The sequence below is a fragment of the Schistocerca serialis genome, chromosome 8 (assembly GCF_023864345.2).
Source record: "Schistocerca serialis cubense isolate TAMUIC-IGC-003099 chromosome 8, iqSchSeri2.2, whole genome shotgun sequence".
In the NCBI taxonomy this organism is placed as follows: domain Eukaryota; kingdom Metazoa; phylum Arthropoda; class Insecta; order Orthoptera; family Acrididae; genus Schistocerca; species Schistocerca serialis.
The window spans coordinates 389,324,064-389,345,816 of NC_064645.1; positions in this window are offsets into that span (position 1 = coordinate 389,324,064).

The following is a 21,753-nucleotide window of genomic DNA, read 5'->3' on the forward strand; positions in this document are numbered from 1 at the left end:
TTTATATAATAACAGTATCTCAAATCAATGGAAATTTTACAAATAAAAACTACATGTTTTTTTAAAGGTTTATTGAAAACAAAAAGTTTTTGCTCTGCTGTTATGTCTAACTGATGTTCGGTCTTTTTAACTGTTTATTAGTAAAGAATGAGAAACACCTGTTATAACTGAGACCAATCAAATATCGAAATATACCGGTTGTTTAGAACTAAATTACCAGTATCGGTTTAAAGTGTTCGGCAACAGAGGTTACAGGTTGAGGATCAAGGTACGGGTCCTGCCAGCACGTTTCCCTCACCACTTCGGCTGTGGAGTTGCGCCCAGTACCTCGACAGCAGGGGAAGGGGATGGGAGGGGGAATGGAAGACTGTTCCCAGTGGAAGACAAGCAGTCATCAAGACTACCTGAAGATGGCAACAAGCCAGTTTGTCGAAATATCGCACCATTTGGACGATGTCACTCATGCCCAAGAATATTTAAAAACTCATCTCAGATGATGTCATCTCTATGATGATGTATCCCTTTACTTCCTGGCCGCAATCCCACCCAAAGACCTTCTTTGTTTATCATTCTATTTCGACTGTGGCCGATCTTTGTGTCATAATGATCAACATGCGGCTGATACCAATAAGGGTGGACATTTTCGTGGAGAGAAGATTGGGGTTTATCCTTTGGTCGATGATGAAGTCATTAAAGACGAGGCACAAGCTGATGGGAAAGGAACTCGGCATTTCGTCTTGGAAGGATCCATTCCGATATCTGCCTTAAGCAGTTTGGGGAAATCACGAGAAACTAAATCTTGATGGCTGGCTGGGGATTTGAACGACTGTTATAATGAATGCGAGTCCAGTGTGTAACTGCCCGACTGTAAATGAGTAATGGTACTAGGTCGATACCATTAGGATATACGCTGAGCGATGAAATTAAAGCTGAAAATGGAAGACAGTAATTGTATTACGGTTTCTGTAAAATTTTCCACGTAAGCACGGCCGTTACGCAGGTATTGAGGCCACCCGTTCGTTAGCGGCGTGAGCGGTGACTGCAATGTGAACAAATGGCCGAACTGCAAAGAGCCATTCAAAGAAAGAAGACGTAAGTGATATTGTAGTATTGCATTCTTATAAGACTGACGTAATGCTTTTGATTGTGCCATTCCAGGAAATTGGCTGCATTTGAAATTACCAAATTCTCAAATGAGAAAACACAGGATTTAGAAGGCGCAATGAATGTAAGTCTGATTTCAGGTTTTATGCAACAAGTTCCGTAAATGTGATGATGTAACGATTAATTCACTAATTTACAGTGCAGTGCAACTTTTCCAGTCATTTATTAACAATCACGTAGGGGAGAAGATTATTTCTTTTTGAAAGTGTTTTCACTCTTTCATCTTTTAACTGAAATCATTGTAGAAATTATGCGTATGTGCGCAGTCAGATGAACGTTTAGGGCCAGAAGACTTTTAAATACTTACCCGTTCGCAGTGTCGCGGATGTTGTGTGTTAGGTCCCTGTTTGTTTAGAGGTTCACCCCAGCCAGAGGTATAATACTATTTGTGACGCACTCAGGAGCAGGAGGTTGGGGCAATTATTACGAATAGTAAAACCCAATCGCTTCAAACCCATGGAATTAGAAAATCTACGCTGAGCGATGAAATTAAAGCTGAAAATGGAAGACAGTAATTGTATTACGGTTTCTGTAAAATTTTCCACGTAAGCACGGCCGTTACGCAGGTATTGAGGCCACCCGTTCGTTAGCGGCGTGAGCGGTGACTGCAATGTGAACAAATGGCCGAACTGCAAAGAGCCATTCAAAGAAAGAAGACGTAAGTGATATTGTAGTATTGCATTCTTATAAGACTGACGTAATGCTTTTGATTGTGCCATTCCAGGAACTATGTAGAATTAAAAAGAAATAAGTTTGGAAGATAGACTACGATGAAACTCCATAGAACCATGGCCGGTCCTACTTTGCTACAGGGTGGCGCACGATAAGTCATCTGATTTGTTTCATGAATAATACATTTTTTGTTGACAAGATTTATAATTTATTGATGTAGAAGTAAAGAATACAACTTGAAAATACAACCTGATAAATGACATGTTCAATATGACTGCCGTTTTGGTTTACGACTTCTTCAAACGCACACGTGCATTTATGACGACTCTCCGGCACAAATCTTCTGGAATGGTGCGGCATTACTCCACAATGATGGCCCTAAGTTGCACTGCATTTTAGGGTTTTCTGTGGTACACCTTCTCTTTAAGGAACCCCCAAAGGAAGAAATCACATGGGTTAATGTTCGGGCTGTGGGGCTGCCACATTCGTCCTCCTGCATAACGTTCTGGAAATCTGTTTGACAATACCCTAAGGCCAATCTTTCGTGCAGGGAATCAGGCACAATGCTGGCAGTATGGGGGCGTGCTCCATCCATCATGAACCATAGTGTCTGCAATGGAAGACATGACGCCAGGAGTTGGGGAAAGAACCGGTTTCGCAGCATGTGTAAATAGCGTTCACCGGTTACTGTAACATCGAAGAAGAACGCACGATCATTCTATGGCTTGACAACGCGACCCACAAGCACACGTTCTCCCCGTAGGTGTCTTTCGTGTGAACTATTCACGGCGGTTCACGTGCCCAGACTCAAACGTTCTGTTTGTTCAAAACACCGTTCACGTAAAAATAAACTTCGTCAGAAAACCATGTGTTGTGTAACACTGCCTCTTGGTCTTGCTCGATTGCCCACCTTGCAAACTGCAGTTTCCGCTCCATATCTCTCGCAGTAAGCTTATGCACCACAGTCATCTTGTATGGATACAAGCGAAGGACGGATTGAATAATTCTTTGTACAGATCGGCGTGAAATTCCCAACTCGGCGCTGGCCCTACTTGTTGATTTACTCGGACTACGAGTCAAAGCCACTCGAACTGCTTCAATGTGTTGCGGCCAATGTACGGTACGTGTATGTGGCCGCTGACACTCCAAAACAGATCATGTACCTTAAAATTTTTGATGTAATCTGCGTATTGTCTGTGAGCTGGGAGCCCACCGTGTGCCGAAATGAGCACGAAACCTTCTCTGTGTCAATGTAATGCTGTTCGTCGCCGCGAACGGTAACATAATCTCCGTCTTTATTGCGACTGTCAACCGCCCTTTGTCCTCAATCGCGGCAAACTGAAATGGCGAGCACACAACGGAAGCGATGAACTCGCAACGACATCTGGCGTAATTTCCATGAACTGCACGAAGTTGAGTGCTCAATTTGAAAGCTATTGCCCCAATAGTATACTTGTAGAATCAAAATTCAATCGGGTGGCTTATCGTGTGCCACCCTGTATATAGCAGTGAAGTATGGACCTTAAAAACAAGAATGAAGCAAGGCTGTAGATAGGAGGAATGAGATTTTTGAAACAGAGGTTGCGGAAGAAGAAACAGCAAAACAAAAACTGATATATGCGTGGGGCTAATAAAACAGTACATAAGCGATCGTGTCCAGGGCCACAGAGAAGAATGGATTATCCACTTCGATAGCGCCAGTATGGTGTTTGAGAAATAACATACACATACCACCTAAACGATTGAACACCAATAGAAGAGCTAAGGAAAAGACGGAAGTACCAATACTGTCAACAGATACAGAAACTCGAAACACGATTGCACACTTGTCTACTTTCTTCCAACTCATCCGCTGTTATTAACGTATTGTTTCTCCCTCTTTTGCTGACCAGTCAACTTCTATGCCATATTGAATCCTTATATTCTTATACTTATATCCTTCCACATATTTCAGTTAGATGTTACTTCTCGCATTTGGCAAGAACGCGTTGACATAATTAAAACAGTTTTAAGAGGCCTGAAATTTTTTTTAAATTCTGTGTGTTCATTGTTATGCTTACTGTCATTATTATTATTCTTATTATTATTACTATTATCATCTATTGGATAGCCGTGCATGTTAAAACGTCAGTTTTGAGATGGGGAGGTGTTCTGGCCCCAGATTACCGCCCAGCGAATTAACGATAATACTCGGTGTGCTGGCCATTGTGAACATCCCACCCACTTGGTGAATATCAGGCTGGTACCCACGCCCCACTTCAGTTACACGATTCGCAAAGATATAGAAAAATTTTGCTCATTTTCGTATGAATACAGACAGTTGTACACGCATTCGATCCAGGGTGAGGGAGGGGGGGGGGGGAGGAGGCGTAGGAAGGGCATGTGGAGACACCTTACACTAACCATACCAAATTGGATCATAAACTTGCCGACTCTGTGACTATGCGAAGCGAAGGTACAAAGAAAAGAAGATTATATTATTTTCATTTTATGCTGCTCATGTACAATGCAAATTGTAATGCTACTAAGGGTATATGGTTAGACGCAGGAGAAGACCTAAATGCGTTAATTCTGCAAAAAAAAAAAAAAAATGGTTCAAATGGCTCTGAGCACTATGGGACTTAACTTCTAAGGTCATCAGTCCCCTAGAATTTAGAACTACTTAAACCTAACTAACCTAAGGACATCACTCACATCCATGCCCGAGGCAGGATTCGAACCTGCGACCGTAGCGGTCACGCGGTTCCAGACTGAAGCGCCTAGAACCGCACGGCCACACCGGCCGGCGTTAATTCTGCAGGTTGAAGTAAATAAATAAAGACTAGAGGTGGTTACCCCTAACACTTCTCCGTCTGGTGGTTAGCCGTGAAGATAAATATTTCTCCCACGACTAGGTTTCAACTCGACTGCTTGTGGACCGGACGCTCTCGCGTTGGACCAGTAGCCTGAAAATGCCTAGCCTACATCGCTCAACAACCTGGGAACGGCGTAAACAGAGCTCGTTTCCTGCCATGAAGAACTGGCTCTGTTTACCCCGATGAAAGCGACGCTGCGTTCCGCAAGAAGGGCAGGGAGCCCGGCAAGAAATAATAACAGTGTTAAAAGAGCGGGCTCTGCCCGCGTATGCAAACAGAGCTGGCAACAGGAGCGGGGTGCGGCAGTGCAAACAAACTCGGCGCCGCCTGAAGCCCAAGTTATATAGAGGTTGCGGCCTCCAGGCGCGCTGCCGGAGTGAATTATACAACAAACGACATAACGCATAAATTAGCGGGCGTGTCACGTAGGGGCTGAGGCGGCGCGCAGTGCGCATATGCGATTCACAGAAGATGCCCCGCCGGCCCTTCCCAACTCTGCGCCCTGGTCGTGCGCGGCTGCAAACTACCGTCCATCTCGCACAAACCACCTTGCCAGCGGAGGTCTACTTCGTACACTGCTTCCCAAAAATTATACACTACTGGCCATTAAAATTGCTACACCAAGAAGAAATGCAGATGATAAACGGGTATTCATTGGACAAATATATTATACTAGAACTGACATGTGATTACATTTTCACGCAATTTGGGTGCATTGATCTTGAGAAGTCAGTACCCAGAACAACCACCTCTGGCCGTAATAACGGCCTTGGTACGCCTGGGCATTGAGTCAAACAGAGCTTGGATGGCGTGTACAGGTACAGCTGGCCATGCAGCTTCAACACGATACCACAGCTCATCAAGAGTAGCGACGGGCGTATTGTGACGAGCCAGTTGCTCGGCCACCATTGACCAGACGTTTTCAATTGGAGAATGTGCTGGCCAGGGCAGCAGTCGAACATTTTCTGTATCCAGAAAGGCCCGTACAGGATCTGCAACATGCGGCCGTGCATTGTTCTGCTGAAATGTAGGGTTTCACAGGGATCGAATGAAGGGTAGAGCCACGGGTCGTAACACATCTGAAATGTAACGTCCACTGTTCAAAATGCCGTCAATGCGAACAAGAGGTGACCGAGACGTATTATCAATGGCACCCTATACCATCACGCCGGGTGATACGCCAGTATGGCGATGACGAATACACACTTCCAATGTGCGTTCACCGCGATGTCGCCAAACACGGATGCGACCACCATGATGCTGTAAACAGAACCTGGATTCATCCGAAATATGACGTTTTGCCATTCGTGCACCCAGGTTCGTCGTTGAGTACACCATCGCAGGTGCTCCTGTCTGTGATGCAGCGTCAAGGGTAATCGCAGCCATGGTCTTCGAGCTGATAGTCCATGCTGCTGCAAACGTCGTCGAACTATTCGTGCAGATGGTTATTGTCACGCAAACATCCCCATCTGTTGACTCAGGGATCGAGACGTGGCTGCACGATCCGTTACAGCCATGCGGATAAGATGCCTGTCATCTCGACTGCTAGTGATACGAGGTCGTTGGGATCCAGCACGGCGTTCCGTATTACCCTCCTGAGCCCACCGATTCCATATTTTGCTAACAGTCATTGGATCTCGACCAACGCGAGCAGCAATGTCGCAATACGATGAACCGCAATCGCGATAGGCTACAACCGATCTTTATCAAAGTCGGAAACGTGATGGTACGCATTTATCCTCCTTATACGAAGCATCACAACATCGTTTCATGAGGCAACGCTGGTCAACTGCTGTTTGTGTATGAGAAATCGGTTGGAAACTTTTCTCGCGTCAGCACGTTGTAGGTGTCGCCACCGGCGCCAAACTTGTGTGAATGGTCGGAAAAGCTAATCATTTGCATATCACAGCATCTTCTTCCTGTCGGTTACATTTCGCGTCTGTAGCACGTCATTTTCGTGGTGTAGCAATTTTAAATGCCAGTAGTGTATCTCCACGAACGAAGTATTAAAGAGCTATGAAAATTTACACGTCATTACAAATCATGACTTCGCAGAGGTGTGTACACTGTAATGAAAAGAAAGCAAGGTTGTGAAGGGGCAAGACACTGGACTCGTATTCTGGACGAAAGTGATTCAAATCTGTATAAGCTCTTTCGGTATACAGAGCTCTCAACTTTCGGATGAGTAAGGAGACAATTTACAACACAGTACAAGTATACGACCGTAAACTGATTCTTGGAGATCTCATCACACACCACCCGGCGTGGTGCCATAGACTGGCAGATAGTGTAGGGAATATCTGCTGGAAATAACCGATGGAGAGAATTCAGTAATGCTGAATGATGGCATGGTGACTCGCATAAAACTGCCTTGCCAAGCAAAAGTCGGCAGCTAACTACAGTATCAGTCGAACTAACTCGTATCATGACATAATGCATACTACAATATCCACTAGGTTCGGACAACCTACCGCTGCTAATAAACTTCCCCGGCCAGGAATGGTCTTCTAGTACTTGTTAATATATATCTATATAACGAGATGTATGTCGAATACATTATGGAAGCAACTGAAAATACGCACGAGCTGTAGCAGCCTAATTATCTTTTTGAGAGGCCATCACCAATCAGGCTAGGAAGTAAATACCGAAAAACAAGATCATGGTGGAATGCAGGTTGCCAGGACGTAAAGAAAATACAAATTGAGGCATTGAATCGATAGAAGGAACACACGAAATTAGAAAAGTACCTTGCCCTTAAATGTGCGATAGTGAAACTCAAAGTACGTCGCAATAAAAGCAAAGAAGAAGTTGGGAAGACCTGTATTGTTCGACTTTCACAAGACAAACACGGCTCACATCGGAGGACGTGTTAGAGAGAACACAGCAAAAACCTGCTTCTACGGCAGATCCCAGAGCGCAACAAAGGTGTCAGGATGCAATGCACGAGCATTTGAAGCCCTATATCTTAAAGAAACAGACAAGCGCTGTTAAATGCGAATCGTGCAGCACCGAGACCTGACAATATTTGCTACGAAGTGTTTCGGGAACTCCCACAAATGGGTAAAGAGCAAGTAATTAATTTCTTGAATACAGTATGAGATTAATCCGTCTTTATTTCGTTCACGAAACTACTGAGAACTGTGATGATTAAGAAACAAGAGAAGGACAATAACAAGGTTGAATCCTAAGGGCCGAAAACGTTGTTAACGTGCACACACAAAACGTTGGAATGGATGATTAAATATAGATTGGTGGACAAAAAAGACACGCTTTCCTTCGCTATACCAATTTGGGTTGAGAAGAGGAATGGGCACAAACGGAGTTCTAATGCTTTTAACAACAAACATTCACTAATCCCTAAGCGAAAATACAGTGATAAGCCAAAACATATGACCACCTGCCTAATAACTTGGTTGTCCATCTTTGGAACGAAATACATCACTGATTCTGCTTATCAGGGATCCGACAGATTGTTGTTAGGTTTGTGGTGATATGTGGATTAGATGTCTACGCACAGGTTATGTAATTCGCGTAAATAACTTCGGTCACCGAGACATCAACGTGAGTTCACTATAATGCTCCTTCCACCACTGTAGCACGGTTCTGGTACCGAGGCACGGACAATTGTACTGCTGAAAGACGACATCGCCGCCGGGGAAGAGATCAAGCATGAAGGGATGCAGGTGGCTCGTAGCTGTCGCCGTGTCTTCGATTACTACGGCAGGTCCCATGCAAGCGCAGGAGAATGTCTTTCACAGCATAATACTACTCCCAGCAGCCCGCGTCCGTGGGGCGCTGCACGTTTCGAGCCGCGGTTCACTTCTGTGACGGCGTTTGTGGAAACGACCATCGATCTAGTGTAACAAAAACGTGAGTCACTCGAGGAGCCGACACGTTTCCATTAATCGACGGCCGAAGCCCGATGGTCCGGTGCCGACTGCAATCGTAATTGACGATGTCGTTGTTTCAACATGTGAACACGTGGGGGCGGTTTGCTGCGCAACTCCAAGTTCAACGATGTACGATGAGCGGTGTGCTCCGAAACAAAGAATTTTCAAATGTGTGTGAAATCTTATGGGACTTAACTGCTAAGGTTATCAGTCCCTAAGCTTACACACTACTTAGCCTAAATTATCCTAAGGACAAACACACACACCCATGCCATAGGGAGGACTCGAACCTTCGCCGGGACCAGCCGCACAGTCCATGACTGCAGCGCCATACACCGCTCGGCTAATCCCACGCGGCTGCTCAGAAACACTTGTACGTGCACCAGCATTGTGTTCTTTCGGGCAGACGTACCACGGATCACCATCTACAGAGCAGACCACCCTCCGAACCCCACGGTCTGTGAAGAGTCGTGATCGTTCAATCACTTAGCACCTGGTGGTAGTTTCACTGTGCTTCTACCTTTCTACCTCTTTCCGTAGATGCTCACAACAGCAGCACATGAACATTTGACCAGCTTTGCCGTTTTCGAGATACTCGTTCACGGGCTCTGCGTAAAAATAATATGCCCTTTGTCAGAGTTGGAATGCCTTGGCCTGTTCGATCACCTGATCTGGCTCCAATCGAGCACATATGGGACATCATCAGACGACAACTCCAGCGTCATCTATAAACAGCGTTAACCGTCCCTGTATTGACCGACCAAGTGCAACAGGCATGAAACTCCATCCCACAAACTGACATCAGGCACCAACACAACACAATGCAATGCATGCACGTTCGCATGCTTTCATTCAACATTCTGGCAGTTAAACCAGTTATTAATACACCAATATTTCACATTTTCATTGGCTTATCTAGGGCTTACATTAAACTGTGATCCTGCAATGCTAGTCGACTAGTAATGGACTATGTGCCCATCTTCAGCGAACGTGTACTTAATTATTTTGCCTTTACAGAATTTATGTCGAAACTAGCTTAAAACAGTTTGGCGGTCGTGGTCTATCTGGTAGAACGCTAGACTCCAGCCCTCGCAGTCCCAGATTCAGATATGGGCAGGAGTGGGAAGTACTAATCGTTGTAGTCCCTCCAGGACGACCCCAAGTCCAGTCAGAAAGTGCCGGGGATCATTACTGGGGCAAAAGGCAGCTGGAGCAATGGACCAGCCACAGTCCCCCCTCCCTCCTAGCGATGAACGAAGTGCTGAACTTTACCTGGAGTCAGACCAGAAGTCGTTCACGCGTTGAGCGTCGCCTTTTAACACACTGACAACGCCAAAAATCTGCCTCGCTGCGATGCGAACAGGTCCCTCAAACCTCTGTGTTACTGTAACAAACATAACCAAACAGGCAACTCGCAAATGGCTCCTTTCTTTACTACGAGGTCGTTCAATAAGTGTTGCCCCACATTTTTTAAAAAAGTCATTAATATACATAGACAAACGTCCTTGTTGATACTTCACATCTGACGTTTGTTCTGTGCGCCGGCGAAGTTTCGAACGGTTCTGACATATGGGAGAGCCGCAGTACAACGTCAAAATGGCGTCTACATACAACTCACGTTACAAGCAGCGTGCTGTTATTGAATTCTTGTGTGCAGAAAAAGAAACATGGTGAACATCCACAAACGTTTGTGTGCAGTGTATGGTGATGATGCAGTTGATAGAAGTACAGTTGGGCGATGGGTAAAGAAAGTTACAGCCACAGGAATTGCAGAAACAGAGCTCCATGATAAGTTACGCTCGGGACGTCGTGTCACAGCCACTGCTCCAGACATGAGGATCGTGCGGATGCCATTATTCGTGTCGATCGGCGCATCACAACTCGACAATTGGCTCTATAGTTGTCGGTCAGCATTGGAAGTGCGCCTGCAATGATCGAGACTCTACGACATTCAAAGAGGTGCTCTCAATGGGTTCCACGAATGCTCACAGCGGATGACCAGATTCAAAGAAGGGCCATTTCATCTGAATTGTTGGAGCGTTCTGAGACCGATGGAGAGGCATTTCTGTCAGGGATCGTTGCGAGGGACGAAAGGGTGGATGCACCACTTTGAGCCGGAAACAAAAAGGGAGTGCATGGAGTTGATCATCCTCATTCATCACAAAAGAAGGAATTCAAGACAACCCCCTCTATCGAAAAAGTCATGGTGACAGTCTTCTGGGATTGTTATGGCGTCATTCTCGTGGATGTGATGCCAAGGGGGTCAACCATCAATTCAGAGGCATACGTGAATCCCTGAATAAACTCAAGAACCGTTTCCGACGTGTTCGATCGGACGAGAATCCAGCAGAAATCTTGCTCCAACACGATAATGCACGTCCACACAAAAGTATGAGAACCAGGGAACACATCGTCAAACTGGGTTGTACATCACTGCCTCATCCCCCCTACAGTCGAGAACTGGCACCCTCGGACTTCCATCTCTTTGGGCTGCTTAAAGATTCTCTACGGGGGACACACTTTGAATGCGACGAGAGTGTCAGTCATGCAGTGAAAACATGGTTACGCCTACAGGACAAGAGCTTTTTCTAGCAGAAAATACATGCTCTTCCACATCGTTGGCGTACGGCCATAGAACGTGATGGAGTCTACGTAGAAAAATAGGACATGGACAAGACATGTTGATGTATGTTGTCGCCAAATTCTGACTAACAATAAAAATGTTCTGAGGAAAAAATGTTGGGCATTACTCATTGAACGACTCTCCTAGAACGCATTTTCATTACGAAAATTATTGGGAGTCGCCAGTATTTCGAAACAGACTTAATGTCTTAATACTTCCCACAGATAAAAGCCCTGACATGCAGGCCATTTTGTGTTTTCCGAACGATTGATCAACGATCGCCAAACGTTCTCTTGAGAACGTCTCTACACATATGTGTGGAATGATTCGTCATTTTGATATAACATTATGACCTTAGGTATAGAGAAATATCTGCCAACAACACTGGCATCGTATCTGTTGGGAACTGCAGCTAGGATCAAGAATGTCGTACGTCTTTCGATCTGTCAGGATATGGGCCATGTCTCAGCTTCTTAATGAAAATATGCCAAAGCGCCACATACAGGCCGGCCGGAGTGGCCAAGCGGTTCTAGGCGCTTCAGTCTGGAACCGTGCTGCTGCTACGGTCGCAGGTTCGAATCCTGCCTCGGGCATGGATGTGTGTGATGTCCTTAGGTTAGTTAGGTTTAACTAGTTCTAAGTTCTAGGGGACTGATGACCTCAGATGTTGAGTCCCATAGTGCTCAGAGCCACATACAGTAATGGATGTGGAGCAGTTGGTTCAAAGGATCACATCGCCTGGGAGTGTGCGATTACACATAATGTTACAGACCAGGATAGCAACACCTTTGGTAGTACTCAAGTGTATAACATACCTGGAAATAAGAAGCAGTGGCAAAAGTCAAACTTACTAACAGCCAAAATATCAGCTTACAAACTGCAAGCCTAAAATAGCCGAGAGGCAAGGAAAAATAGACCATACTTGATGATAACGAGATGCACCATATCCAGCATAGACATTCAAGGTACAAAGACCTACCGGATGCAGGGAGGCGATAAGCCTCTACGAGGTCCAGGAAATCAATTACAAAGTTTATAATGTGGTATAGCACAGCACACCAGTAGCATGCGCATGTTGGATTCTGGAGGAGCATATATCTCTGCATCAGCTGGCTGAAGGGTATTATGTAAATTTTTTAAATTATATTTACTTCTGCTTTAAATATATGTTTTATGTAGTTTTATCCCTTAAACACCCTAATGATGAGTTATATAAACAAATTTGAAATTTTAAGATGAAATGTTATGTGTTGTATGCATATACACCAATTCATGAACAACATCTGATCTATTCTTACATTTATATAACAGACTGAAAAATAATAAAAAATAAATAATAAAAAATAAAATGTCAACCTACAACCGCACCATTGCTAAAAAAATTTGGTAACATTCGTAAGAACGACAACCATATCTACTTTTGGACTGTAGCATACATTGTGAAAAACTGAATAGTTTCACAATGTCAATATCAGAACAGCAGAACACATACCGATGGGCATCAAGTATACTGGTAAACACACGAACTTTACAACTGCAGACCACATACTGATGGGCTTCAAGCGCACAGGTAAACGTATGAACTGTGCCTGAATTACGCGATTGCTTACATATATATTAATACATTTGTGTGACCTCTTTACTTGATGCTGGGACACTGATTTACGATGGTGTCATGTTGCTACTATCTGACCATCTTTCACAAACTTTATGTGGTTGAAGTCCTTTTCAAAGGCTCTGTCCAGAGCCACACAAATATCTTTAGTCCCATTAAGAAAAAAAGAAAAGTCGATGTCAAAATTCGGCACCTATAAACGTTTGAAAATTACTTGCGTACGTCAGGGATTTCATCACACTGTTTGCTATAATTCAGCGAAGACCACATCATGATAGATTTTCTCTTTTTGCATACGTCTGGTGTGACCTGTTTTAGCTTCCTCAACCTGTTGCTGTCGTGGTCTATAGTCCGAAGACTGGTTTCAAACAGTTCTCCATGCTACTCTATCCTGTGCTAGCCTCTTCATCTCCATATAACTGCTACAACCTACATCTTGTGAATCTGCTTACTGTATTCTTCTCTTGGTCTCCTCACTCTTCCCTCCAGTACTACATTGGTGATTCGTGGTTCGCAAGGTATAGATATAATTGAAGGAGGAGAATCGACGTCTGTTTCTGTATTTATCAGTGAGTATATTTAGCGGGAAAACCTGGCACTATGTATTTGAAGGTGAAATGCATTCCTGCCCACCAGGAAAGTGTACAAACCCGGATACATGTTTTATCTGTCTTCTGCGAGTAGTGATCTACCGAATGAGTCAGCCGGGCACATCTCACTGATTGACTCAAAAGCCCAAAATTCGAATATTTGTCGTATCTCTACTACCATTGGAAGATAAACTAACGAAGTAATATTAATTTTGGCACTTCTAAAGCAGGAAGAAACACTGTCCTTTAGCGCCAAGCCTGGAGATATCGGCAAAAGCACGGTCCAATGCTTTCGCTCGGCGATACTGTTGTGGCTGTGAGTGCGGCACTATGAAGTTATAGCGGCGACCCGCTCACAACGTGCTGCGGAGGTGTCAGAAAAACACACACCTCTTTTCTCGCCCTGCGGGGAAATAAATTTCGCTGGCGGAAGAAGAAACTTCCGAGAAAGCCGACGCTCTTTCGTAATTAATCTGTGGGGAACTCCGTAGAAAAGTCTCTCCGAGATGAATTAGGAGGCAGGGCGCGTGGGTTCTTGGTACTTAGCGAATAAAATACTCCACAATTGTTTACAATATGTATTTGGTACACGGAAAATTTAGGTTGTGAAATGTATGGGTCAGATGAGCGAACATCGCGTAGGATGATGAATTTCGCAAAGAAACAGTTCCAGAACTTCTACAGATATGAGGGGAGAAGTAAATCCTTTACTTCTATGTACCCAGCGGACACTGAGCCTAAAATTATAGCTCTGTGTGTGTTTACGTTTCAGTTTCTAGCACAGAATTATTGCCTGAAGAAGAGAGAGTCAACATTTGAGAATTAAAACACACATCATCTTGCCGATGTTGCAGTTTTTCTTACACTGACGGAAAATTAAATTAGAACACTCGCTTAGAAGTCTCAAATTCACTCAAGATTTATTGTTGGAACAGTGCATACAGAGTACGCCGGCCACGGTGGCCGTGCGGTTCTAGGCGCGTCAGTCCGGAACCGTGTGACTGCTACGGTCGCAGGTTCGAATCCTGCCTCGGGCATGGATGTGTGTGATGTGCTTAGGTTAGTTAGGTTTCAGTAGTTCTAGGTTCTAGGGCACTGATGACCTCAGATGTTAAGTCCCATAGTGCTCAGAGCCATTTGAACCATACAGAGTACATGAAATGATTATACACTACTGGCCATTAAAATTGCTACACCACGAAGATGACGTGCTACAGACGCGAAATTTAACCCACAGGAAGAAGATGCTGTGATATGCAAATGATTAGCTTTTCAGAGCATTCACACAAGGTTGGCGCCGGTGGCAACACCTACAACGTGCTGACATGAGGAAAGTCTCCAACCGATTTCTTATACACAAACAGCAGTTCACTGGCGTTGCCTGGTGAAACGTTGTTGTGATGCCTCGTGTAAGGAGCAGAAATGCGTACCATCACGTTTCCGACTTTGATAAAGATCGGATTGTAGCCTATCGCGATTGCGGTTTATCGTATTGCGACATTGCTGCTCGCGTTGGTCGAGATCCAATGACTGTTAGCAGAAAATGGAATGGGTGGGTTCAGGAGGGTAATACGGAACGCCGTGCTGGAACCAAACGGCCTCGTATCACTAGTAGTCGAGATGACAGGCATCTTATTCGCATGGCTGTAACGGATCGTGCAGTCACGTCTCGATCCCTGAGTCAACAGATGGGGACATTTGCAAGACAACCACCATCTGCACGAACAGTTCGACGACGTTTGCAGCAGCATGGACTATCAGCTCGGAGACCGTGGCTGTGGTTACCTTCGACGCTGCATCACAGACAAGAGCGCCTGCGATAGTGTACTCAACGACGAACCTGGGTGCACGAATGGCAAAACGTCATTTTTTCGAATGAATGCAGGTTCTGTTTACAGCATCATTATGGTCGCATCCGCGTTTGGCGACATCGCGGTGAACGCACATTGGAAGCACGAATTCGTCATCGCCATACTGGCGTATCAGCCGGCGCGATGGTATGGGGTGCCATTGGTTACACGTCTCGGACACCTCTTGTTCGCATTGACGGCACTTTGAACAGTGGACGTTACAGTTCAGATGTGTTGCGACCTGTGGCTCTACCCTTCATTCGATCCCTGCGAAACCCTACATTTCAGCAGGATAACGCAGGACCGCATGTTGCAGATTCTGTACGGGCCTTTCTGGATACAGAAAATGTTCGACTGCTGCACTGGCCAGCACATTCTCCAGATCTCTCACCAACTGAAAACGTCTGGTCAATGGTGGCCGAGCAACTGGCTCGTCACAATACGCCAGTCACTACTCTTGATGAACTGCGGTATCGTGTTGAAGCTTGATGGGCAGTAGTGTATTTACAGATCAATAGCACAAGCGGTTCGGTGGTACCACATACTGACCCACGCTGAAACATCAATACTAGTATGTGTTTTATCCTCCACGGGCGGCAATGCAGGCGCTGATTCTGGCATCCAGTCGATCGTACAGCTGGTGAATACTGTCCTGGGATACATTAGGTCATGCCTGCTGGATCTGTTCACGCAATTCTGTAAGAGCTGTTGGTTGACGAGTCGCACGAGCCACTTCTCGTCCCATCATATCCCACGCATGCTCAGTTGGAGACAAGCCTGGAGATCGTGATTGCAGCTAATCTTGCAGAGCACGTTGAGTTTCACGGGCAGTCTGTGGGCGAGCATTATCCTGTTGGAACAACACATCACCTTCCTGTTGCAAGAATGGCGAAAGAACGAGTGTAAGAACATTCTGCACGTATCGAGGGCTGATTAGCATCCCCTCCAGAAACTCCAGAGGTCAACGAGAGTTACAGTGTATCGCACCGCGACAATAAGGCCTGGGATGGGGCCAGTGTTTTTTGGACGGATGCGCTCTACGAGACAGCACTTAACGCGCAAACGACCATCACTTGGTGAAGGCAGAGTCTTCTTCCATCGCTGAAGACCAGGGCGCACCATTCTATCTTACAAGTGACCCTTTGACTCGCTAAGTTGGGTCTAGGAGTGGTTATTCGCTTACTTCACACCACATTGTGCCTTCTTTCTGTCTGTGAGCGTTCCATATTAAAGGGTAGACACAGATGGCACTCTGGTTGCTATGCCAATACGCTATCCGTTGACAGGCGAAGTTGAAACCATTGTCAATACATATGTTATCCCCCAGATGGAATATGCCATCATCGGATCAATATCGACGTCGTCTTTTCAGGTGTACTAATTGTTTTCGGCAATGTATTTATGTGCTTGTTAAGAAAAACTGGAGAGCATTAACGGCTTATGCAAGACACTGTTTCATAGTTTTGTTTCTACCCAGATATATTTCAGCACTTCACGTGCCATTTTCAGAGGATTTATTTGTTTATTTCCTTTATGGAAAGATATGTAGATGATAATCAACCTAATGGATTAATGACAGACATTCAAGAACTTCGTGATGAATAAACAGTATCCATCCACGAATACAGTTCATCATTGAAACAGAAGAAGTGGAAAACTCAGTTTCTTTGACATCATCATTCACAACAGAAACAATAAATATGAGTTTATAATTTATAGGGAACCTACTATCAAATGCTTTTCATTCCAGTCATTGATCATAATATCAATTTCCTTGACGATGACCGGTTTCAGTCAATAATGACTATCTTCAGATCTGTTCTACGCCATATCCTAATGTGATAAGGCATCGTCAAAACATATAAATATACTCAGCACAGCATCGTCACATAGATCTAAAATATGGTGTCAAATAGGCCACATCGTCCACACAGTCATTTTAAGTTGCAAAATGATTGTGTGGATGATGTGGCCTATTTGACACCATATTTTAGATCTATGTGACGATGCTGTGCTGAGTATATTTATACGTTTCGACGATGCCTTTACGGCGTTATCACATTAGGACATGGTGTAGAACAGATCTGAAATGGTTCTAAGCACTATGGGACTTAACATCTATCCCCCAGACTTAGAACTACTGAAACCAAACTAACCTAAGGACATCATACACATCCATGCCCGAGGCAGGATTCGGACCTGCGACCGTAGCAGCAGCGCGGTTACGGACTGAAGCACCTAGAACCGCTCGGCCACAGCGGCTGGCATTAGTGATAGAACCAGTCATCGTCAAAGGAATTGATATTGTGATCAAAGACTGGAATACAAAACATTTGACAGTATTGGATCACTGTTCGTATACGCGACTATGTCGCAGCTGGTGAACCTACTATCAGCTGCACGATCATTCACAACCAGCCCAATCATCCATAACCCATAGAGAAGCCTGTTTCAGCTATTCACTACACAGACCGAACAGAACACGTATGAACACCCATGACTATACCGAATAACTAAACAAGAAAAACAAGAAGAAAACATTTGACAATAAGACAAATTGCACAGGAGAATGCGCGCGGCTCCCCCCGTCGGAGGTTCGAGTACTCCCTCGCGCATGGGAGTGTGTTGTCCTTAGCGTAAGTTAGTTTCAGTTAGATTAAGTACTATGTAAGCTTAGGGACCGATGACCTCAGCAGTTTGGTCCCTTAAGACCTTACCACAAATTTCCAAAAACAGGAGAATGGATAGCATGCAAGGACAGTAGATAAAATAAACAAAAATATACAAAAACAGCCAACACGTAATCAAGAAACATTCACACACACACACACACACACACACACAAACACACACACACACACAAGCTAAACATCACAAAGTCACCACATCTCAAACAAACACGCACACGGGACAAACCATACAAAATGCGTGTATAACGACAACGGCGTAAGAAATAAACATATTCGGCACGAGCAAGGAAAAAAAACACCACATCATAAGAAATCGTAAGTAACAAGTTACATAATCCGATATAAAGCGATTCCCACGAAAATGAAGAGTAAACAGAAAATAAAGAACGTTTTGTTGATTGTAGATGACAAGCTGTAGACTGTATATATGTTTAAAGCTACTAGCAAACACAACTAATAGCGTCATATGGAATATGTAAACAAACGTATGCAGGGTGTTACAAAAAGGTACGGCCAAACTTTCAGGAAACATTCCTCACACTCAAATAAAGAAAAGATGTTATGTGGACATGTGTCCGGAAACGCTTAATTTCCGTGTTAGAGCCCATTTTAGTTTCGTCAGTATGTACTGTACATCTTGGATTCACCGCCTGTTGGCCCATTTGAAGGAAGGTAATGCTGACTTCTGTGCTTGTGCTGACATGCGACTCATTGCTCTACAGTACTAGCATCAAGCACATCAGTACGTAGCATCAACAGGTTAGCGTTCATCACGAACGTGGCTTTGCAGTCAGTGCAATGTTTACAAATGCGGAGTTGGCAGATGCCCATTTGATGTATGGATTAGCACGGGGCAATAGCCGTGGCGCGGTACGTTTGTTTCGAGACAGATTTCCAGAACGAAGGTGTGGCGACAGAAAGACGTTCGAAGCAATTGATAGGCGTCTTAGGGAGCACGGAACATTACAGTCTATGACTCGCGACTGGGGAAGACCTAGAACGACGAGGACACCAGCAGTGGACGAGGCAATTCTTCGTGCAGTTGACGATAACCCTAATGTCAGCGTCAGAGAAGTTGCAACTTTACAAGGTAACGTTGACCACGTCACTGTATGGAGAGCGCTACGGGAGAACCAGTTGTTTCCGTACCATGTACAGCGTGTGCAGGCACTATCAGCAGCTGATTGGCCTCCACGGGTACACTTCTGCGAATGGTTCATCCAACAATGTGTCAATCCTCATTTCAGTACAAATGTTATCTTTACGGATGAGGCTTCATTCCAACGTGATCAATTTTCACAATCAACATGTGTGGGCTGACGAGAATCCGCACGCAGTTGTGCAATCACGTCATCAACACAGATTTTCTGTGAACGTTTGGTCAGGCATTGTTGGTGATGTCGTGATTGGGCCCCATGTTCTTCCACCTACGCTCAATGGAGCACGTTATCATGATTTCATACGGGATACTCTACCTGTGCTGCTAGAACATGTGCCTTTGCAAGTACGACACAACATGTGGTTCATGCACGATGGAGCTCCTGCACATTTCAGTCGAAGTGTTCGTACGCTTCTCAACAACAGATTCGGTGACCGATGGATTGGTAGAGGCTGACCAATTCCATGGCCTCCACGCTTCCCTGACCTCAACCGTCTTTACTTTCATTTATGGGGGCATTTGAAAGCTCTTGTCTACGCAACCCCGGTACCAAATGTAGAGAATCTTCGTGCTCGTATTGTGGACGGCTGTGATACAATACGCCATTCTCCAGGGCTGCATCAGCGCTTCAGGGATTCCATGCGACGGAGGGTGGATGCATGTATCCTCACTAACGGAGGACATTTTGAACATTTCCTGTAAAAAAGTGTTTGAAGTCACGCTGGTACGTTCTGTTGCTGTGTGTTTACATTCCATGATTAATGTGATTTGAAGAGAAGTAATAAAATGAGCTCTAACATGGAAATTAAGCGTTTCCGAACACATGTCTACATAACATCTTTTCTTTATTTGTGTGTGAGGAATGTTTCCTGAAAGTTTGGCCGTACCTTTTTGTAACACCCTGTATAATCATGTTATCTCCAAATTTAATAATCTAAATATTTAGACATATTGTAAATGAAGAACGTATAATGCCTCAACTCAATTATATCTGTCTCAAATTTGCGCTGTATGCAAACTACTGTAAAATATTTGACACTTGATGGTCGCTTCTTTTGCAAATCTAAGGACTTTTGATCCAACAGTTCATATAACCCACACAAGAGGTCGCATTAATTGTTCAGAAAGAAAATAAACAAATAAACTCAGTGAAGACAACACATAAGATGCTGGACATGTGGGAATAACACCAAAACTTTGAAACGGTGCCTTGCATAAAGCGGAAATCTTCTACGGAACATAAACATATTTCCCTGCTGCTCGATTTCTTGGCTTGAAAGAAGTATTTCGGCAGTTCATTGAGTATCCACATAAATTCCGTATCTATGGTAGCTCTACACGTCAATCGTTTATGAGAAACAAAATTGGCTGATATGTAGTAGAAATTTTATGCACTGAAACGCCAAAGAAACTGGTACAGGCATGCGTATTCAAAAGCAGAGATATGGAAACAGGCAGAATACGGTACTGCGGTCGGCAACGCCTATACAAAACAACAAGTGTCTGGCGCAGTTGTTTGATCGGCTGCTGCTGCTACAATGGCAGATTATCAAGATTTAAGTGAGTTTTAACGTAGTGTTATGGTCGGCGCACGGGCGATGGGACACAGCATCTCCGAGGCAGCGATGACGTGCGGATTTTCGAGTACGAGCATTTCACGAGTGTGCTTTGAATATTAGGAATCCGTTAAAACATCAAATCTCCGACATCGATGCGGCTAGAAAAAGATTCTGCAAGAACGGGACCAATGACGACTAAAGAGAATCGTTCAACGTGACAGAAGTGCTATCCTTCCGCAAACTTTTGCACATTTCAATGCCGGGCCATCAACAAGAGTCAGCATGCGAACCACTCAACGAAACATCATCCATATCGGCTTTCGGAGCCGAAGGCTCACTCGTATACACTTGATGACTGCACAACACAAAGCTTTAAGCCTTGCCTGGGCCCGTCAACACCGACATTGAGCTGTTGATGACTGGAAACATTTTGCCTGGTCGGAAGAGTGTCGTTTCAAATTGTTCAAGTTGACGGACGTGTACGGGTATGGAGACAACCTAACGACTCCATGGACCCTGTATGTCAGCAGGGGACTGTTAAAGCCGGTGGAGGCTCTGTAATAGTGTGGGGCGTGTGCAGTTGGAGTGCTATGTGACCCCAGATACGTCTAGATAGGAATCTGACAGGTGACACGTACGTAAGCATCCTGTCTGATCACGTGCATCCATTCATGTCCATTGTGCATCCCGACGGACTTGGACAATTCCAGCAGGACAATGCGACGCCCCACACGTCCAGCATTGCTACAGAGTGGCTCCAGGAACACTCTTCTGAGTTAAAACACTTCCGCTGGAGGCCAGACTCCCGAGACATGAACATTATTGAGCATATCTGGGATGCCTTGGAACATGGTGTTCAGAAGAGATCTCCACCCCCTCGTACTCTTACGGATTTGTGGACAGCCCTGCAGGGTTCTTGTTCAGTTCCCTCCATTTCTACTTCATACATTAGTCGAGTCCATACCACGTGTTGCGGCACTTCTGCGTGCTCGAGGGAGCCCTACACTATATTAAGCAGGTGCACCAGTTTCTTTGGCTCTTCAGTGTACTTGTCGCGAGTTTTCGTGACGTTGTACTTTTCTGCTA